The 21,041-nt window shown below is 40.7% G+C and overlaps 3 long non-coding RNA genes across 9 annotated transcripts in view; 1 reads left to right on the forward strand and 2 right to left on the reverse strand.

Moving 5' to 3' along the window:
• LOC309700347 overlaps nucleotides 1–21,041 on the reverse strand; it is a 227,684-nt gene that overhangs the window by 93,918 nt on the left and 112,725 nt on the right. The gene's annotated exons all lie outside the window — the stretch shown is intronic.
• LOC309700348 lies at nucleotides 1,830–15,941 on the reverse strand. Of its 7 annotated transcripts, none has more exons than XR_014274640.1 (5): nucleotides 15,109–15,192; nucleotides 11,816–11,891; nucleotides 8,082–8,142; nucleotides 5,770–5,866; nucleotides 1,830–5,045 (listed from the first exon to the last, which is right to left on the reverse strand). It is a non-coding gene; the product is annotated as an uncharacterized lncRNA (long non-coding RNA). The 7 variants fall into 7 exon arrangements; XR_014274641.1 differs by having other exon boundaries at nucleotides 8,082–9,764; XR_014274642.1 differs by having other exon boundaries at nucleotides 1,830–3,106; nucleotides 4,708–5,045; nucleotides 8,082–11,891.
• Nucleotides 15,531–21,041, forward strand: part of LOC309700350 — a 58,893-nt gene continuing 53,382 nt past the window's right edge. The window contains exon 1 of the long non-coding RNA XR_014274647.1: nucleotides 15,531–15,620. This is a non-coding gene — a long non-coding RNA (uncharacterized lncRNA). The remainder of the gene's footprint in view (nucleotides 15,621–21,041) is intronic.

Genomic DNA, 21,041 nt, shown 5'->3' on the forward strand with positions numbered 1-21,041 from the left:
AAGTAAGATAGTAATATAACGTTTATTTAGTGCTTTTTAAGACCAGAACATGTCACAATGTGCTTTACAAAGGTATTAAAAAACATGGTCACATAAACCTGAATCAAGTAAAACATCACAAAATCCAGAAACATTACCCAAATGTCTGAATAGATGCGTTTTCAGCGGATTTTTAAAGGATTTGAGTAAAATTAAGATTCTAGAAGATTAAGAAAGTCAGAAGCAATGGAGCACGAATCATTAACATGAAGATTAAAGCAGCCGCCTGGAATGTCTCTTTAGGGAAACTCAACTTGCACATAAGGACATGTACAACATTATAATGAAGCTATTTCTAAATCTGCTTTCTACACTACTGTTCTTCAGTCTGCTGAAGGAGACACTTGTACTTTGTTCTCTGCATCATGCCATATTGTCAAACCTCCAGGTACCTTTACCATAAATCTCTCCATAAACTTCCATTAGTTTGGAATTCAGCTTCTGTTATTATATCCTGACCCAGATGTCTGAATGTATAACACCTTTTCTTAAACTGCTCCACTGGCTTCCAGTTTATGTATCAATTTCAAGTTCCTCATTGTCACTTTTAAAGCCCTTCGTAACCTTGCTCCTCCATCTGATCCATCTTATCTGATCTTCTCCGTACGCACTCACCCTCCAGTCCACTCTGCTCCTCTTCACCTTCGCTTTTACCCGTTCCATCTGCTCATCTGACTGCCATGGGACCTTTGCATGCACTTCCACCAGATCGTTGGACTATAAAGTCTCTTTCTTTTAAATCACGTCTCAAAACCCATCTGTTCGGAATTTATTCTCTTCATTAGTCTAGTTGTTATTTTATTTGTTTACTTTATTTAATTGTGTATATGTTCTTATTTTTGCTGTACTAATATAAGGTGACCTTGAGGGTCTTTAAATGTGCCTATAAATAAAATGTATTATTATTATTATTCTAAATGTTAAATGGACTTATTTTGTTTTAACGATTTTTGACTTGAGCACTCAGCTTGCCTCATTCACCCATTAATACAAGCACTTTTATTTAAGCCCACAACTCAGGGTTCAGTATGTTTCCAAGGACACTATGGGATGCAGACTGGTGCAGCCAAGTATCGAACCAACAAACTTAACTCTACTTACTGAGCTATAGCCATCCCAAGCAGCATGCCACAACATTGTGAGGCAAAAAAAGAAATTTGTGATACTTGTGCTAAGAATTGGTGAGCGATATCAGTGATATGTCTTGCTTCAGGACTCTCCTCCACCTTCCTGCCTATGCACCCTTAAGTTCTGTTCTGCTTCAATAAAATTCCAGTATAACTGCTAAATAAAAAGAGAGCCACTGTTGTAGCACAGAAAACTCTGACACTAAGCTAGACATAAACTATCTAGCGCATTAATCTACCTTGGTAACACCCGGGGATCCCTTTAAAAATAATAGAAGAAAAAAGTGAAAGACTAACACACAGATGAAAGAGCAACGAATGAGATAGGGAGAAGAGGGACAGAGCTCTGATTGCAGGTAATTGCTGTTCACATCCAGGGCAGGTCTAATCACTTTGTGTGTGTGTGTGTGTGTGTGTGTGTGTGTGTGTGTGTGTGTGTGTGTGTGTGTGTGTGTGTGTGACTATGCTAATTTTCCCCAGCATCTGGGTATAACCCTGAGCTCAGTGGAGCAGTAGCTTGCTCCTGTTTTAGCCTTGGTTTATAATTAGTGTCCAAAACCTCTTGCTCTTCCATGTCTTTGAATCCAGAGAGGGAGGGTTTTTCAACTTAATTTGACTTTTTCAACATAACACTGAAAGGAGAAACGGGGAACAACAACAATGTATAAAATATGCTATTTGAGGAAGTTTATTTTCTTTAAGTACAGTGACAGTTGCTGAGCCATAGTGTCAGTGTTGCCACCAAGTCTTGGAGGAGGTGAAGTGAGGAAGCCAGTGAGGCCCTGCAGGACTACATTCACACCACACTGAGACATGCTCTGTGTCCTCATGGGATGACATCACTCTGGATCACAAGGTCACTGGTCGCCCTCCTCAATGAAAAATCTTCAGGCCTGGGAAAATGGATGAGTTGAGAAGTATACAGTGTGAACTGAAGGCTTGGCTTAGTGTAAAGATACGGAGTGGCTGAGACCAATCTCCAGCTGAACATCAAACATAGATGAGGATTACGCTGATTGATCGCCAAACTCAAAGACATCAGCACTAGCAAATGGGCTGGATAAAGCCACTGAGCTGAATTTGTTTTTCAGCAGGTTCAGCACTGGGCCCTTTTTGAACCTCCTCACACAACACAATCTCAACACCTCAGCCATCAAACAAACCAACAGTACATGTCCCTTCATACGTGTTGGCCTCGGGTAAGCACCCCACCCACATCCTCCTTTCAGATTCACCTTTCTTGACACGTGACTGTGACGGCCAGGTGAGGAGGCAGCTGATGGAACTACGCCCAGGCAAAGCTGCAGACCCTGATTCCATCAGTCCTTCGCTGCCTAGCTGTCTGGCATCCTGATGCAAGGTTAATGTGAAGGAAGACAGGCGCAGGTTAAAGTCCAAAAGATAAGATAAGATAAGATAACCTTTATTAGTCCCAAACGTGGGAAATTTGTTTTGTCACGGCAGGAAGTGGACAGTGCAAAAGTTATGAAGCAAAAATTAGAATACAATAAGAATAAATACAGTACACAACTGTACAGAATAGAATAAAATACTATATACAGTAGAATAAAATAAAATAAATATACAATAAGATAAAAATAGAATACAAATACAAATACTATATACAACTGAGTAAAAATACAACGATGACAGAAAGGATTATTGCACTTAGTGTTATTGCACATGTGTGGATGTGTGTGTTTGATCAGTTAAAGTCTTTATTATGGAGTCTGACAGCCGTGGGGAGGAAAGACCTGCGAAATCTCTCCGTCCCACACCGTGGGTGCCGCAGTCTCCCACTGAAGGAGCTGCTCAGTGCTGTCACAGTCTGCTGCATGGGGTGGGAGACGTTGTCCAACAGGGATGACAGCTTAGCCGCCGTTCTCCTGTCACTCACCACCTCCACTGGGTCCAGAGGGCATCCTAGAACAGAGCTGGCCCTTCGGATCAAGGGGGGGACTTTTATATTTAGCCAAAAAAAACAAACTTGGTTAAATTATACAAAAATCAAAATCTTGGGCCCATAAAAGAGGTCAAAGTATAACAGAACTCTACTCAAAAGTTGGCAACAAACAATACTACTAACTCAAAGACCTTCCTAAATGAGGGGAAATAGTAGCTGATCATCCCACAAAGAGACATAAAGTGGTAGAACACACAACAACCTAAATCAAACCCCCACGATCCCGATTCATGACATGACCCAATTTGCAGGTCTCCATATAGGCTTGCTTTGCCCCTTTTTCATCTCTTAGCTCATCAACCAAGGAAACAAAAAAAAGATTAAATCATGCGCATAACAGCGTAAACTAAAATGTATGCACTTATCTTAGAATACAGTATTATGTGATCGTGTAAGTAAATTAATTCTAAACCAAAACCAACTCTTTATTGTAAATTAAATCCTACATTTAAAGAAAGAAAACTATGTGTAGTGTTTAGTGTTATGTATGAGTCTATTGTAACACTGATATTACCACTGTGTGTGGTTGTAACTGCATCACAGTTAGGTACCAGTGCTGTGGAAGACTGTCATGGTTAGTGACATCAAAGAAAGCCACCCCTTCAGACCAGTTGATGTCTGAAGGTGCTGGAGAGACTGATTCTTACCTGACTTAGCTTACAGGCGAAACATGTTCTCAACCACTTTCAGTTATTTACCAGCTTACAGGGTGAGTTCAGGGTGAAAGTGTACATTAACCCTTCTGTGACAAATTAAACCAAATGTCTCCCACCCCAGACGTGTTCCAGTGAAGTCCTGGAAGATCCTAACTGCACATTGCTGGAAACAGTCTGCCGAATGCTGATTTGTTGACAAATGAGCCGGAACAGGAGAGTTCACTGGAAATAAAGTTACGTTGAAACCAAGCACACCATTGTTTTTCTTGTGACATTACCAATAAGTTTGATGTGTCACATGGCCCAAGCTGGCCGACTCCTAAATGGCCACCATGGTCACCGCCCATCTTGAGGATTTTGCCCCTCACATATACTAATGTGCCACAAACAGGACTTTAATATCACCAACCATTCCCATGTTATTACGGAGTATCCATATAAATGGCCCACCCTGTAAAGAACAGTATGTGTGACTGCTGTGTGCAGCACCTCTTCAGATTTGGTTAAAATAATACTACTCTAAGGCAACCTGCCAACATTTGATGCATTCTTAATTTTAAAATTCAGAATCTATTAGCAATCACTATGCAAAAAGAAACTTAATTTCCACTATAATTTAGTAGATACTCTATAAAGCTACATGCTTATTAAACTAATTAAATCACAGAGGAAGATTTCTAGTGGTCTATTCCTTAACTGATAATTCCATTTATCACCCTGAAACAGAGGAGTGAGTTAATGTTTTCCACATGGTCCCCCAGAAATTCAATATGGTGAAAATTAACACAGCGCAGTTCACTTGATTTGAGGCTGTCACATGAAAATTAGACAGGTTAATTGCTTGTTCTCTAGAGGAATCACAGCTGGTGCTTTTGGAGGGAAAAGGCTTTTAATAAGTAAAGAAAAGCCACAACTGACTTACCTGTAGGGTTTCTTTTACTCATCGTGTTGGGGGTGAATGAGGACCCAAATGCAGATTCACAGAGAGGCTAATATTTCCAAACACCTGGGACAACATCTCTGGAAGTGGCCCAATCCTGAGGCCTGTAAAGGATAGGTCAGGGGGTCGACTCGAAGAAGAACCTCGGCTAAGGGATAGATCTGGTGGCCAGCCTGAAGACCAATAGAGGAGATGGTTAAGGGGGCCAGCGTGGAGTACCACAGAGGAAATGGGCCTCTTCTGGGGGCCACCCAGAAGACCAGCAGCAGAGGGGGAGCAGTCCTGCCAAGGAGGTAGTCGGCATCGCCGAAGAAGGGGGCCTGCAGGGGGTGTGGGAGGAGACCCGTGTCAAAGGAGATGGGACATTTCAGGGGGCTAGGCTGACAGCTAGCATTGGTCTAGGAGTCAAGACCCCTGAGGAAGGGGCCAGCAGTGCAGCCCCTTGGTGGGCTGGCCTCGACACTGGCAGAGGAGTCCTTCAGGGGACTGAGTTTAATTCAATTTCAATGTAATTTTATTTATATAGTGCCAAATCACAAAAACAGTTGCCTCAAGGCAAGTTGAAGAGTAATAGGACAGCCTGGACTCGAAGTCTACAGGTCAGGAACTACAAGCAGCTCAGTTTTCACTTGCCCAGGAAGTTAAACTTGAGCTAAGACTCAAGCGGTTCTGGATGTTCTCTGCAGGCTCAGGACCCAGTTGTTCAAACTTTAAAATGGCAGATGAAAGAGTTCTGAACATAAATCCAAATACCAAGCCACAAGGAGTACAGAAGTACAAGAAATAAAATCCAAGATTATAGGAAACAATGCAATGAAACAGACAGGTACAACATGACAAAGGACTCAATAAACCAAGGTTTTAAAAACACACAAACACACCGAGGCTAATGAGAAATGAGACTATAATCTAAACAATAAGCAAACTGAGAATCAAACTGAAGATCTTTGATAATAAACAGACCTTGAAAGACGAAAAACACAGAACACTGGGTTAAAGATCCAGGGCCGTGACAAGGATTGTAAAAGTCATGAACAAACCCACCCGATCAGATTATATCACAGCTGGTCTGACAAACTTCCATCCATCCATTTTCTGCTGCTTATTCTGGGCTGGGTCGTGGGGGCAGCAGCCTAAGCAGCTGGACGAAAAAGCTATAAAATTCAGTGCACTTAAAACAACAGCAAAAGATTTTAATTTCTTAAATCTTTTCTCTTGCATTTTAGGGAACATCTCTCTCGCACGTGCTCTTCCTCTTATTATAATTACAACAGTTAATTACAACTTCCCAGCTACAGAAGTGAGCGCTGCTCATTAAGCTAATGACTCCACCCTTCATGGGATCACTCTGTGGGAAAGATGCATACATTTATTTGCCACTGGCAGCATAACAATGCAGATACCACAGCAACTGTAGCTGAGATAGATTACTGTAGGCACTCAAATCCTCGAAAACCCATTTGCTTCACCAAAGGCTCCAAGCCAGCTTGAAGACAGGTGGACCTGACACAACTACAGTGATGCACACGTCCCAGGCAAGCCCTGTGGATTCTAGCTGTTTCTGCTCTGTGTTGAATCATTATATCTAACAAACCCTGTTTAAGCTTTTTATGACCTTTATGTGGAATAAAATTCTATGGCACAACATTATTTGAAACGGTGATTGTTATTTGCTCAGAGACCAGTCACAATGTTTTGTTTGGGAACTTGAAGGGTGTATGAAACATTGTTGCTTTAAAGCACAAATTCAGAGTGAAATACGTCTGTGAAGGTTCTCAGTCATCCAGGTCATCGTGAACTGAAGAAGCTTCTCATCCGAGAAGCTTCTTCAGTTCTAAGGTCAAATGGTGGAGAGTCCCAGATATAAACCTAGTGGGAGTTTCCCCCCACAGAGGGACAAAAGGACCCCCTGATGATCCTCTACCTAATCACATGAGCCAAAGCGTGAAAGCGGGTGTGGGTCCCAATCAGCCAGGGTTTCGGGTGAGTTCATTGTGAAACCTGGCCCCACCTTATCATGCGATTTCCTGAGGTCAGATGGCCCAGGATGTGAGTGGCCGTTAAGGCGTCTGGGGAGGGATCTCAAAACTGGATTATAGATGTACAGCATACAAAACTCCTAAACACGAACTTAACAATGTGGTGTATGCTGTACAGTGCAGCGAGGAATGCTCAGACCTCTACATCGGAGAGACCAAACAGCCACTTCACAAGCACATGGCACAACACAGAAGAGCCACCTCCACAGGACAAGACTCAGCAGTCCAGCTGCATCTAAAGGTCAAAGGTCACTCTTTGAGGATGCCAACGTTCACAGTTTGGACAGAGAGGACAGATGGTTTGAAAGAGGAGTGAAAGAAGCATCTATGTCCACTGTGAGCGACCATCTTAGAACAGAGGCGGGGTTTACGACACCAACTCTCTGCCATCTATAATCCAGTTTTGAGATCCTTCCCAGACGCCTTAACGCCCACTTACATCCTGGGCCATCTGACCTCAGGAAATCACATGATAGGGCGGGACTAGGTTTCATAATGAGCTCACCCGAAACCCTGGCTGATTGGGACCCACGCCCGCTTTCACGCTTTGGCTCATGTGATTAGGTAGAGGATCATCAGGGGGTCCTTTTGTCCCTCTGTGGGGGGAAACTCCCACTAGGTTTATATCTGGGACTCTCCACCATTTGACCTTAGAACTGAAGAAGCTTCTCAGATGAGAGGTGAAACGTCTTCAAGCAACTTAAAGAAGTCCAGACGCTTCGGCTGCCTCATGGCGGATATAATATTTTTTTAAACGAATTACCCCACAGTATTGCTTAATCAAGAAAACTGGTGATTAAAAGCCATGTTTGGGCACATGGGCGGCTGTATACACACTCACTCATACACACACACACAAATGCTTGGATATTTACATATGCACATATTCCTTTACATGCATTCAGTGGAGCTCTCCTTAATAGTCCAGCTCTCAAGTCCCCAACTGCGATAAGTGAATTTTAATTAAGAGAATATTGAGAGTTGTAATAAATTATTTTAATAACCAGCAAATGACTTTGCTTTTCTGCAGAGACTGGTTTCACTAGTGGATCAAGAGCTAGTGTGTACAGTGGCTGTCAATGCCAAATTACACAAATCACTTCATTTCTGCTGTTAGTCACTCATCTGTGGTCATTTATGGACTGGCCTTTTTATTAAATGTTATTTTTAACTGTTGTTTAGTACATAAGTGAATATAATTAAGTATTTATCCAATGCATGCATTTGTCTGTGTGTGTGTGTGTGTGTGTGTGTGTGTGTGTGTGTGTGTGTGTGTGTGTGTGTGTGTGTGTGTGTGTGTGTGTGTGCCAGCTTAACTAAGCAGCAGATTGCAGAGATTTGCAGCCAGCTGGTCCGGCTGTGTTCCTATCCGTTTCCCCTGCCAACACAGAGACACAAACACACACATGCAATTTCACACAACAGGAAGTCATCGTCAAACCAATCACAAACCTCAACCACAACCAAGATCCCTGCCCTTCCCTGCAGGGATCTTGGTTGCTGACTAATGGCTATGGCTAATGATGCTCGTGATCACTGTAAATAAAGACATATGTTTCGTGGCTGAGAACACGCCTACTCAAAGCTTTCTGTCATTAAGGCAGGCTCATTCACATGCTGGGGATGATGCACTGTGTTGTAGTATTTTTGTTTTGTACTTTCAGGTTTGGCAAGAGTGAATTTAGTAAAGCAGCCACACTCAGAATGAAATCATGATCCTCCTATTTGTTCTGGGGGATCATTTGAACACAGTCAGGGGGGCAAGTAAAGCACAACTACACACACAAAGAAATGTTTTAACTCAACTCTTAGCTATTAGCTGCAATATTGCAACTACATACAATTATACTTGTTTCTATATTTTCTTGACAGGATTAGGATTTTGGATATTTAGTGCCTGGGTGAATTCTGGGCTCTTTGTTATGGTCCTTGAGCTACTGCAGCACAATTGTTGCTTATGTGCCACATTATAGTGTAAAGGCTGCTGCTATTGGGGAATTCCCTTGCTTGAGGGCCTGTGCCTGGCCTACAACAGTGGTTAGGTGAGCTGTACATGTCAAAGTAACATTCAATAAAGACGTGTGCTTTTTCTAAAGAAGCTTGACCACAACTCCATCTTATAGGAGTAATGTTGTACAAGCCACAGTAGTACCAATGTTGTTGTAAATACACAGAAACTTTCTATCTTTACTGAACAGAGGAAATTTATAGCACTCAAAGTGCCTTAACATTAGAGAACAGTAGTAGCATATCAGCTGCTTATTATAAACTGTCCTTGTTTAAGAGTAAAAGATGGGAGGCATTGTATTTTTGCGCATTAATTCTTTTGCTTCAGTTATTGTTTCTGTGGTATTCGTATCCTATTTTTACACCTTTTAAATTGTTAAGCTTTTGTTTTTTTTATACACGGGTACCAATGCCACTTTGAAAACAGAGGAAAAATTAACATTCCAACTGTATTTGAGTTAATATGTTAATTTTTAATACTTTATTTTAAATGTGCTTGACCACAGCACATAAGGTTGAATTCTACTAGAACCAAATGTTTCTGATTTAGGGCAGAAAATGTGTTTTCATGTGGACATGAATTATGAATGAGAGTCATGCACATTTGCCAATAAAACAATCAGTGACAATACTCTTGGCAACAAACTTTATGATGGAAAAGGCTAGTTTAATAGAGGAATAGGTACATAACTCAAGCTGCTTGATTCTGTTCATCTGGACGTAGCGTTTTCAGTGGGAGAAACGTTTCGTCACTCATCCAGGTGACTTCTTCAGTCTCAGCTAACTGCAGGTTTCCCAAATCTTATAAACAGTACATTTGCACGATGACTGAAACCAGCACCAGTGAATGAACAATGGGCTGGGAGGTCAAAATGTTACATCCAGATGAACATAGTCAACCTTTTGGGATTTACTTACCTGGATGATTGAGCATGCATCAAACAACGGGAGAGAGAGCTCCAGAAGAGGGTCTTGGGATAGGTGGTGAGACACCTTTGTTGTATGCAAATACAGGACAGGTCACTACACCAATCTTCAATCTGCTGTTCATGTCAAATTCTTTATTTTCCCAAAAGGGAAATTAGTTTAGCAGCCGGATAAAGGTAAACAAAAAAGTAAACAAAACAATAATATAAAACGACAATAATAGTAATAGAAAATCCCCAGACGGTTATATGCTATTTAGGAGACAGGATGCAGTAGGGATAAAAGATACCTGGAGTCTTTTGGTCTTCCTCACAGGTACTCTAAAACGACGGCAACTAAAGGCAACAGCTCAAACTCACTGTGAAGTGGATGGTTCAAACAATTAACAATAGAATGAACCTTTATAAGCACATTTTTATTGTAAATAGCCAAAAGTCCATCTTGCCAGCGCCCTGAAATTTTGTTAGCAGTTTTTACCAGAAGACCGAATCGATTCTTATTCTTCACCGTCAGGTTACCAAACCAGGCAGCGATACAAAAAGACATCACAGATTCGATAAAACTTCTATAAAACAAGGACAACATCTCGGATGAGACATTAAAAGATCTCATTTTCCTTAAAAAGAACAGTCTTTGTTGAACTTTTTTAGTAGTGGCATCAGCATGAGATTCTTTATGGTCAAGCACACCTAGATATTTATAACTCTCAACGATCCCAATATCAGCAGTTTTAATGATTGATTGATAATACTTTATTCATCCTGAGGGAAATTGGGTTAAGGTTAATGATAGTGGGTGATGAGCTATAAGAGGACTTCCTAAAATCAATAATCATGTCTTTAGTTTTTGACACATTTAGTGACAGGAAGGACTCATCACACCAATCCACAAAATCATCTACAACCTGTCCATGGCCTGACTCGCCCCCACAAGAAGACTGACGATCACTGTGTCATCACCAAACTTCAGGATGTGTCTGTTCGTGAAATTGCTGCAACACTCATTTGTGTACAGAAAGAACAGAAGGGGAGAGAGGCAGCACGCTGGGGTGATCCAGTAGAGGAGGAGAGCACATCAGAAAATACATGATTCACCCTCACACATTGTGACCTATTAGTCAGAAAGTCTGTCACCCAGCCGACCAGACCAGTGTCAAGCTTGAAATGATTGTAAAGCCTGTCAGCAAGTAAGAGGGTTGAATTGTATTGAATGCCGATGAAAAGTCAGCAAATAATAATCTTGCGTGGGTGTGGGGGGCCTCAAGATGCTTATACAAGAGATGCAGGAGTGTGACAGCAGCATCCTCCACACCTCTCCCTGCTCTACAGGCGAACTGGACGGTGTCAAAATGGTGTTCAACATGCATTAAAATCTCCTTCTTAATTATCTTCTCAAATGACTTCATCACTAAAGAAGTCAGAGCCACAGGCCTAAAATCATTAGCAACTGGAACAATGACAGCATGTTTCCAAATCTTAGGTACCGTCTGTAGCTCTAAAGAAAGTGAGAAAATATGGTGAAAATCCCACTCAGCTGATCAGCACAAGTTCTCAGTACCTGTCCACAGATGTTGTCAGGTCCAGGACTCTTACTCTTAGTGTGTCTAAAGAGATTAGCCCCCTCTCATCAATACAAAATGATGGGGGAGTGATGGTCTTCTCCCTCAGTGTGCTGGTCTGCCTAGAATAGTCAAGATCTTCAAAACGCAGGTAAAAACTGTTAAGACTGTCTGCCAGATGTTTGTCAGAGGTAAACCCTTCTAAGGTAATATTACTTTTACCTTTCGTTTGTAGCCCTGCCACTGTTTTCATACCAAGCCAAGCTCTTTGGAGGTTGTTACTGCTGAGTTCTGTCTCAATCCATAGCTGATCACCACATGCACTATTTTGTGAAGAAGTTGTTTGTCAGACTCCAGGAGGTATGGGGGCAGTCAGTTACCAGATATTATTTAGAGACAGCGACATACAACTGATTTGGCAAATAGCCATTCAGTAATAAAGTATGGATGTAGCTTGTTAGACTCCAGCCCAATTCCCCAGCTGACCAAACAGGAAGCTGGAAGGATGTTTGAGTGAGACCCAGGAGTCAGCTAAGATGACACAATGCATCGGGCTTACCACTCTTGGCATTCTTGTTCTCTTTTTTCCTCTTGCTTTGTTTACTTTATCCCTCTGTCTCTCTTGATGTTGCTTTCTGTTTTTAAATTGAAAACAAAAAGTGTTATGATCAGGAAAATTGACAATTGCTGTCTTTTTTTTAGCATTTGAATCAATCTTGTAAATGTTTGTTATCGATGGATGGATGGATGGATGGATAGATAGATAGATGGATGGATAGATAGATAAACATGTCTGATAAAGTAGATAAGTCCTAAACCTCAGTAACAATGTGATGCCGAAATGTTTTTTCAGATTTTATAACTCTATAGTAGTGAACGCTTTTCTAAGAATGTGAAACTGTTTCCATGTTAAACAGATAAAAAGACAGGAGGCTGAACTAGATGTGGCAGAGCTGAGGATGTTAAGATTGTCCCTGGGAGTACTCAGGAGTCTGAGGGACAGCTTGGACTGAGCGGTTAGCGAGGCAAAATACTGGACAAAACGTGTTGAATATGGAGTTGCCAGGTAGGAGGAAAAAGACAAAGACCACAAAGTTTAGCCCCACTTGTCAGAAATTTATACCACTGAAGAGGAACTGGAACAGGTCCTCCCTCCACAGTGTTGTGAATATTTTTTGGGGAGAGCACTGAAGACCTTTGATTCCTTCACAGGATGAGTTGGTGTGCTGCAAAAGTGACTCAAATGATTTATAACCTCCCAAACGGTTGACATATATTATTCAGTTTTTCATTTAATTCATTAATGAACAGATCATTGTATAGTAGCCCAAGACTACTGATTATTTTATAATGACAGATGCACTGTGGTCCAGGAGGGGCTCCAAATTGTTTTCCTCTGGTGTTGATCAAGAGGTGAATTCACCCTAATAAAACTTCAGCCTGTAACATAACTTCAGAAATGTTAAGTCTATATATATATATATATATATATTTGTGAAACTTAATGAACCAAACTAAATACTAACACTGAAGGGTGGCTGGTGGGGCCACCACAGGGATGTATGACTATCAAAAGAATCCAGGTGGGGTTTATTATTGCAAAAATAAACAGAAGGCTTGGTTATGATTAGTTATTAAGAATATAGACCGGTGCTTTATTCCTGATCCAGCCATGTGCTGACTGGACTGGTGTATCACAGTACACATGGATAGCATCCCAAGCATACCTTGACAGTAATCCAAGACCTTCATAAAGCAAAAAAAACTGAATCTACTAAACAGCTCAGATCAGTCACCTGGCCTCAGTTCAACTGAACATAATTTTTCACTTGCTGAAAACGAAATGACAAACAAAACAATCAGAAAGTAAAGCAAGTGCATCAAAGGCCTGGCAAAGCACCTCAAAGGAGGAAAATCAGCATTTAATGACAAATGCAAATCTGTTGTGGTCACTGGCTGCCAATGGTCAAGGGCTATTTATGTTCGTAAACACGGAGGCACTGTGTAATGAGCAGCTGTAATTTTTGAAAGGTTAATGCAATATATTTGTTGAAGCCTTGAATTAAAGCTGAAAGTGTGCACTTTAAACACATCATTGATTCATTAATTTCAGACCCATTGTGTGTGTGTAATGCAGAGGCTGCATTGTAGTTAATTGCTGGCTGTAATTTGAAAATCTCTACAATAAAACGTGACATTTTTCCTGTTGTTTTCATGTTGAATTATGCAGATTTTTGCACTTTAAAAGCATTAAAGTAGTGTTTTGTCCTGTTTGTATGTCAAACTGGTTCACTTTGATGGGACATGATATGTGATATCAGTCAGAAAATGCATTATAGAAGGAGGAAAGATGATGACTTTTAAACATTCACATATGGAGTGCTCAGCAGGTAGAGCAGGTCACTGAATGGAAGGTTGGTGGTTCGATCCCCAGGTACTCCAGTCTCCATTTAAAATAAGATAGTAACACCAAGTTGCTCTGTGATGAATGTGTGTGAATAGTAGATACAAATCACTTAAAAACATAGAAGTGGGTGAATAAAGCAGAAGAAAAGTGCTATGTAAGAATTAGTGCATTTATCATAGCCGAATAGAGAGCAACAAATCTGACTTCAGAGATTCTTTTCACAGCTGTGAGTGGACATACCAAGAAAGCCGATTTTAATGGACGGAGCAAAAAATTTAAAGCAAGTTTTTCTTGTTTTACTGACATAGATCTCAGTCTGTTCCAGCAGCTGCTCTAATTCATTTTGACTTATTTAATTGTGCATTTATTTACTCAGACAGTCATGGGAAGTGAAGAAAATCATCCATGAAAAGAATTTCAGGCTAAATTTTAAAAAATGATTCGATCCCATCTTGTTCAGTTCTTAGAAAGCCAACAGTAATCCCATATATCTGATTTAGAAAACACTTTACTGAATAATGAACAGTAAACATTAAAGCCAGACACTAACTCATAAACAACCCCAAATAAAAACCTTTGGTGTATCTTTCCTTGAAAGTTCAAAGGTTTTCAAATTGTGCTTTTCTTCCTCTTGCTCTGTCTAGGATGTGTTCATTGTACCCTCAGCCCTTTAGCCAATTACTCATGCAGCAGATGACCCACAAAATGAGCTAATATTCTATTCATGGGAAGAAAAATACACTTTTCAGGGCTGTGCAGAGATCAGGTCACCCAATTGCATAACCTAACACTGTGTCAGTTGCACCTCATTTCAAGTTTCATCCCATTTAGAGCTCCCAATATCAAAATCCATCATGCGGAATTTTCCTCTCCCTGATGTTTCAGAATGCAGAGAGCTGCCGGGCCGGTCACAGAAAGAGTCAAAGTCAAAGTCACAGAGACCTGTGAACACATGAATCAGGAGTCTAGGGAGCAGAGGGTCAGCCTGTGAAAGAACAAACAAACACCTTGCATTTGACTACTTAATTTTGAGATTTTGAAATAGTTTGAAGACATGTACGCACCCATCCTCACAGAATGTGAAGAAGAAATCAAAACTAACTGTGGCTGATTATTAGAGCTGTTAGCTGTCAAAATACAAACAGGGTAATGCAAGCCTCTGTCCTTTTAAGCAAAACCTTAACACCATCCATCACGACAGTAAGCTGCCTACCAACCAGTTGACCATTCAGCTAACAAACCCTCGGGTGCGCACAAAATGCCAGTGGAAGAGGTGAATAAAGTGGTAATTTCTCATATTTTTTGTCTAACATCTGCTGACTGAGAAACAGGAAACCTTGGGAATACACAACTTTTACATGGCATTTAGCCAGGTGGCGCAGATTTACATGTTACATACAGTACGCATGCTCATGGAATGTTGTCTGCAGGTGAAATTTTCTCACCTTCACCTCATTACATCATTATGTGGTACAACTTGGTGAAGTTTCCTAGCCTCATTCTCCTAGGAAAAACTACCTTCCGACGAGCAGAGAGAGAGAGAGGCAGGCAGAAAGAGACTCCGTTATATACCGGACCACGCCAGACGGTGAGAGAGGAGGAGTCTCGGCCACTGTTAGTGACACGGGGAAGCTGTCAAGGAACGGGAAATCACCGGGACTGTCGCTGATCGACAGGACACACTAGCGCGCACTTCTTCACTGTAGTCCTCCTGCAAAGCTTAACAGCACAGAAAATAATAATACTACTAATAAAAAGACGCAGATGCTGGCACACCTACGTCAGAGGTGATTACACGGGTACCTGGATAATAACAGGCTCGGTTAAGCGGTTTGGGAAATTTGAAGAGGACCTCCGCCTTTCACCTGTGCTGAGCTACATAGCGGCTCATACCCGGTTGCCTCAGCGGGATTAACAGCTGCTAAGATGACGACGGGCTAAAATGTGTTGTTCTCAGGTAAGATGCTCCGCGGGGATGGGTGAGGCAGGTTGGAAATTCTCACTTAAAGGTGTGTCGTCCTACCGTTTAGGTGCAACGTGTTTTATTTGAAGAAGTCCAGCAGACGTGCCTGTCAACTGAGCACTGGGTGCACGCTAGGTACTGTGCACGCTTCTTGATGAAAGATTGGTATTCCGCAGAGTTTGATGGGGTTTTTTGCTGCTCGCTGTCTTCATGCTGTTGAGTAGTAAACTCTATGTAACAACAGGCGGTGGTATCCGAGAGATACGACATTCCTCAGCATGATGTGTCTGCGTATCTGCGCATGCATGCCTTGTGTTTGCTGGGGATTATTGTTAAGTGGTCTGTTAATACTATAATACGACATACATGTGTTGTGGTTGGGTTTGTCGGGAGCACAGATTCATAATATGTAATTTAATTAAATGTGGATGGGGTGCAAACTGGAAACCCTTAGCAACGGAGGACATCTAGACTCAACTGTGCGTGCGTGCGCATGTGTGTGTGTCTTGTCTCGCCTATAGTATCGTCCACCTCCACTTCCCTGGGTTAATCTCCTGTTTGATTAGGCTTTATGTGAGGTAATTCAGCTGACTTCGAGACTGCTTTTCTTTACAAATAACGATTGAAATGGATTTGATTCTTCACCAAAGGAGCACATTTGAAATTATACTGGGCAGAATTATTATTTGTATTTACTGGAGCTAAATCGATTTCTAAATCTCTGAGCAGCCAGTTTAATACTGTAGGGACTCATGATATATGAGGGATATTTGGTATTTCAGAGGTGCAGGCATATTATAGGGATATCATATTTAAGTACATGTTAAGGCAGGCTTAAATATACACGAGTAACATATATCCATGACACATACTGAGATATAGGTTTTAAAACCCTTCACAGCACAGAATCTGCATTACTAAGGGTTTTTAATGACATCCTTCTGGCATGTGATTCTGGTAACCATGTTGTTCTTGTCTTGCTTGACCTAACTGCTGCCTTTGACACAGTAGACCACAATATTTTAATTTCTCAATTACATGATGTAGTGGGTATTGGTGGCACTGCACTCAATTGGTTTAGGTCTTATTTGTCAGATAGAACTTTCTCTGTCAGCCTTCTCGGTTACGAATCGTCTTCTGCTCCTCTGTCATGTGGTGTCCCACAGGGCTCAATTTTAGGGCCACTGCGTTTTTCTCTGTATCTACTGCCTCTGGGTTCTATCCTTAGAAGGCATGGGATCTCATTTCACTGTTATGCCGATGACTGCCAAATTTATTTGACACTAAAACACAAGGATGCCATCTCCATAAAACCTCTCTTGACATGTCTAGATGACATTAAAGCTTGGTTGGCTCGAAACTTTTTAAATTTTAATAAAAAGAAAACAGAAGTGTTGGTGTTTGGACCCAGTGGTCCCTGTGAGTCCTCCTCTGTTGTTTTAGGATCCCTGGAAGTCTATTTTAAATCTGTTGTTACTGACCTTGGTTTTAAGTTGGACAGTGATTTTAAATTGGACAACCAAATCAGAGCAGTGGTGAAGTCCAGTTTTTATCATTTAAGGCGACTGGCAAGACTAAAATCTTTTCTTTCGAGGCAGCACCTTGAAACAGTGATCCATGCTTTTATTTCTTCCCGCCTGGACTACTGTAACTCACTTTATGTGGGGGTCAGTCAGTCATTGCTCTCACGTCTGCAGCTGGTTCAAAATGCGGCTGCACGACTCCTAACAGGAACTCGAAAAAGAGAGCATATAACCCCTGTGCTGGCCTCTCTGCACTGGCTGCCTGTGTCTTTTAGAGTTAATTTTAAAATTCTTATGTTTGTTTTTAAATGCCTACACAGTCTTGCCCCACCTTACCTCTCTGAGCTTCTTCATCCCCACATACCCTGTCGGTCTCTCAGGTCAGCTGACCAGCTGCTCCTGGAGGTACCAAGATCCAGGAGGAAGCTCAGAGGGGACAGGGCCTTCTCTATTGTGGCTCCAAAATTATGGAATAATTTGCCCATGCATGTTAGAGAGGCCCCTTCACTGTCCACTTTTAAATCACGTCTTAAAACCCACTTTTATTCCTTGGCTTTTAACCTCAGTGAGACTTAGTTTCTTTTTTAATGCAGTAGTTATTTAATTAATGATTTCACTCTTCTTTTATTTGTTTTTTATTTATATCTCATGTAATTTTATTTTACAGTTCCAATGTACAGCACTTTGTGTCAGCTGTGGTTGTTTTAAAGTGCTTTATAAATAAAGTTGATGATGATGATGATGATGATGATGATGATGATGATGATGATGATGATAGTAGAGAGGGTTAAAACTGTGGACTGTATTTAAAAGATGGAGAGAGCCATTTAGATCTCAACCACTGGTTAGTGAAGTTGTAAAGCCCCAGGCTGAGCATTTTTCATTGCTGCCGTCTCAACAAGAAATATATTCTTGTATTGCTGGTGTAAAGTTTCTAAGACTAGGGTTGTAAGATTGGGTCAATTTAAAAATGGCAAAACTCATTGATAAATTTATTACAATGCAAGATCAGCATCCCACAAAAAATGATTTGTCGTTACAGCACACTTTTACGTTTTACTGTTAGACCAGAATGCCCTTTTGTCAGGAGGTTAGGTTTAGGGCTAGGGTGCCAACACATTAAACTGTAATCACTACTGTTAAATTCCTCTTTCAAGCTGTTCCTTTTAACTATGGCTGTTCCACACTATTGGCAGCTCTAATAACTTATCCATATGAACTCGAACCAAGTTATTTTTTTGGTTAACTTAACCAAAATGTGCACACTGGTTGTAGAGCTGCTATTGGTAAAATAGCAGTTCTACAACCAGTATGTACATACAGTTTGTGTCAGAGGATAATATAAGCTAGAACAATTTATATGGTCTCACATAAGGTCTGAATTTCTAAAAGTGTTTTTAAGAAAACGTGACTATGATAACATCCAGGAGCAGTGTTTGGTAATGGATCCATCATCTTGTGATAAAAGGAAAGAGAGATCATCATATCATACTCTCCTTTCATTCTCAAGTCATAGAAAAATGTATAAAAATAGATCAGGATTAGCAAAAGATTAGCAACATATTTTAAACACACACTATGTGTAATAACAAGAGTAGTTGTAAATTTATTCAAGGTGATGGTAATGGTAAATAATTCTTCTATAGCATGTTTTCCTCAGGAAGTAGAGCAGGTCATCTACTCATTGGAAAGTTGGTGGTTCAATCCCTGAATGCTCCAGTCTGCATGCCAAAAATCCCTGGCAAAGGTACTAACAGCAAGCTGCTTTCTGGTGCATCCACAGGAATGTGAAAAAGTGATAGAAATCACTTAAGCATAGAAAAAAAGTGCCTGTGTGAATGGATGAATGAGAAAAGTTATATATTTGTATACTGAGTGCACAGGTAGAGCAGAAGACCATTATTAGGAACAAGTCCGTTTACAAATAGGCTCCAGCCCTCTGTGACTCTGAATTGGATCAGCTAAAAAAAAAATGGATGATTGGATATAATGAAGTACTTTCCTCATCACTCTCATCACTCACAGGAATATAAACACATTCAATAAAAATGTGTCTTTATTCTTATGAGAGGTCTTAACTTGGGTTGTTTGCAAGACATTGTATGAGAGCATATTCTTCGTGTGTGGACGCAGTAGTTGACGTTTCAGTAAACTGGAAGTTATCCTGCACCTGTGTCATTGCATAAATGTGGCATTTCTGCTCAGTTTTTATACCGTGGATAGAACTGAATTTAAACACTTTGCCTGACCTCTCTGTTCGTGCTCGTGTGTTAGTCTGTATTACCCCGGTTTTGTGATGTTGTATATAAAGACTCTGTTTGAAGACTGTAGTTTTCGGGTCATAAGCCGCTACTTTTCCCCCACACTGTGAACACTGCGGCTTATACTGACGTGCGGCTAATGCATATTTTTTTTCATGCGGCCAAAAACATTTTGCCTGGTAACAGTAGACCAATAAAATTGATAAGTAGTATATATATTTTTACCGGTTGTTAAGAGACGTTGTAATGTTGTTTGTGCACTTTTCCCTAAAAAGAACCATAAGCAACGTAATTTGTGTGTTACTGATACGTACGTATACTTAAAGGTAGCCGTGCTACAGGCGCTGTTTGAGCAAAAGAAGCATTTGCAGTATGTATTTTTGTATGTTACCATAACGTTTATGTTACCATGTTTATGTTACCTTAGGGATTAAATTAAACGTTAAAAATCCTCACGCGTAATATTTCTGTGCACATATCTCATATTACAAGTGAAACGCATACGGCTTAAAATCCGGTGTGGCGTGTACAAGTGCAAAATTGATTTTCTTTCTAAAATCAGAGCATGCAGCTTTTAATCAGGTGCACTCTGTAGTCCGGGACTTACGGTAATTGTAAACATAAGGGTAAGGCTCCATTAAGAGCAAGTCACAGTTATGACTCTGAGTGTATTACCACACTGTAAGAGTTAAAGGGTTTTTAGTATTTTTCTCTTAGTCTGGTTTAAACTCCAGTCCCAACAAGGAAGAAATAAATTCTCATGGTGAAAGTATCGAGAATGATAATAAGGTGCCATGTATGAATGGATTACACAAGTCACTTGCAGCCATGCTAAACTTATTGCAAATAGTGTACAATTGGGGTGACAATTATTTAGTTCCCTGCTGAATCAGTTTCATTTTAATGGAAAGGGATAAATATCAACCAAAATCCATTATATAAAAGTTATGAATTGATTTGCATGTCACTAAGTGAAATAAGTATTTGACTCCGACAACTCACAGATTGGCTGTGTGCCTGTGTGGCGCATACATTACAATCAGTCAATCATTAATCAATTACTCCCCATCTAAACCTGTTATGTGTGTAAAGCACACCTGTCCACAGAATCAGCTTCCTCCATTCCAGCCTTTCACCACCATCATGGGCAAGACCAAATAGCTTTCAAAAGCATTATGGACAAGATTGTAGACCAGTGATCTTGCTGAGAATGTGCCAATTGTTGGTGCGTTATTCAGAAATGCAAGAAATATAAAATTACCAGCAAGCGCCCTCGGTCTGGACATCCATGCAAGAGTTTGCCTCGTGAGATGAGAATGAAGAAAGGTCAAACACAAATTATCAACTTTTCGTAACATTATTTTGCTTTATCCATTACAAAGCCAGTTCTGATGCTTAGGATCATTGTGCTGTTGGAGCACCCAATTATGACCCAATTTCAATTGTCTAGCTGTTGATTTGAGGTGAATTTCAAGAATTTGGAAGTATTCTTCCTTGTTCATTGTTTCATTTACTTTGTGCAGTGTACCTGTAGCAGCCCCTAGAATGACAGAAGAGTCTAATGGGTGCAGCCATTTATTTTCTGTGTTAGCATAGATAGGCTGTTCTCTGGACATCGTTTGTGCAAACTA

This window comes from Aulonocara stuartgranti (assembly GCF_965226115.1).
Source record: "Aulonocara stuartgranti genome assembly, chromosome: 23".
NCBI lineage: Eukaryota > Metazoa > Chordata > Actinopteri > Cichliformes > Cichlidae > Aulonocara > Aulonocara stuartgranti.